Source organism: Brassica oleracea, chromosome C7 (genome assembly GCF_000695525.1).
Source record: "Brassica oleracea var. oleracea cultivar TO1000 chromosome C7, BOL, whole genome shotgun sequence".
Lineage (NCBI taxonomy): Eukaryota > Viridiplantae > Streptophyta > Magnoliopsida > Brassicales > Brassicaceae > Brassica > Brassica oleracea.
The window spans coordinates 10,878,580-10,880,286 of NC_027754.1; positions in this window are offsets into that span (position 1 = coordinate 10,878,580).

Sequence of the window (1,707 nt, forward strand, 5' to 3'; positions counted from 1 at the left end):
TTTCCTTGCGAACCAAGCGTAAACCGTCATGCGGCTTACGGGCTGTTGGTTAAGAAATCATAAGTTGGGCCTCGAGTCATGTCTTAGGTCCCTTTAGGCCGTCTTCCGACTCGAAGCATTTATTACGGCTTCTTTCGATAAAGAATGAACTTTCTGCGGTTTTTACGGTAAAGTTTGATTGATAACTTAGAAATGGCGAGAAACGTGAAATGGGTTCGCTATGGTCTTCGAGAGATAGCATCGAAGGGTAGACGAGAATGCATGGACTAATTTCGTATCGACGTTTTGGAAGAGCTCGGTCGCTACGTAGCGTCTGATCTTCGGTCGCTACGTAGCGACTGAGCCTTGGCTCGAACTCAGTCGCTACGTAGCGACCGAGCGGAGCACGTGTTTGGTCGCTGCGTAACGATCCTTCTTGAGCTCTTGTCCGATGATTCGCGTTTTTTCCGCAAAGCTTTTCGTAAAGAAGAATCTATTTCGAAAAAGTATTTGTCGAAGAAGTTTTCTACATTTTTCTTCTTCGGGGATTTGGTCGTTAACTTCGTCGTAACCGTTTTTGACCCCAACAGTTATCCCCCCAGCTCGTTGGGAGCATGGATTTCTAGTGAGGTCGCAATGCGCGGTATGGCGAGTTTCGACGAGATTGATGTATTTGGGCGAAGTTCGTGTCCAAAAATCCGCAAGTAAATAGTAATTTCTCATGCCTATAATAAGGGAGGTAACTTTTTCACAATCATCACACTTACTCATTCTCATAGAGAGGTTTTTCTTGAAAAGTTCTTTCTCTTTCTCTCTATCATTTCCTTCTTGAAAGGGTCCTTGCCCGCGAACGTTTCTGAAGAGCTTCGAGTGCTGAAGATGGAATTTGTTCCTTATTCGGTAGACCCAGCCGAGAACGAGGCATGGTGGGTGGTGTGATTCATGGAGGAAGTGCAGAGATGTGATTTACAAGGTTCAAATCAATACAAAAACTCAGACACGAAGAAACCATCGAGGTGATTTCAGTTTCAATCATGGAAGGATTTGGAGAAGGAGAACAATGGCGAACGTTTCTGAAGAGCTTCGAGTGCCGAAGATGGAATTCGTTCCTCATTCGGTAGACCCAGCCGAGAACGAGGCATGGTGGGTGGTGTGTTACGGTTCGATCACGCCTCCCAAAGAAAAATCATTCCCGATCATGAACCATCGCCCGGTGGAGGCAGGTGCGCCGAGTAGGAGTACTAGTGAATTCCTCGAGGTCATGCGGTCGTTCTACCATATTTTGGACGCGGTGGAATTCAGGGTTCCTCATCAAGGAGAATGCGCTAGTAGTCCCCCGGAGGGCTTCTTTACTTTTTACGAGGCATTCGTAGTGCACTGCCGTTTGTGGTTCCCGATCCCCGAGATTATCGTCCGTGTGTTGGGTCGTTTTGGGGTGGCGATAAGCCAATGAGGGATCTGCTCAGGAATGGTCCTTTTTTCTAGACTTCCTTTACGCCGAAGAGGGTTCGAAAAGCGCACGAGCATGGTCTCTCTCTCACCGTCGATCACTTCGAAGCGCTTCTTCCATTACAGATCATCAGGGACACGAACACGTACAGGCTGGTTCCTCGGAACTTCATGTCAGTGGTAAAGGGGTTTACTTCTAACTTCAACTCGTGGAGGAAGTTTTTCTTCTTCGTTCGTGTAGACGCTGCGTCCGTTGAGGAGAGTTGTATCCCACTGTTT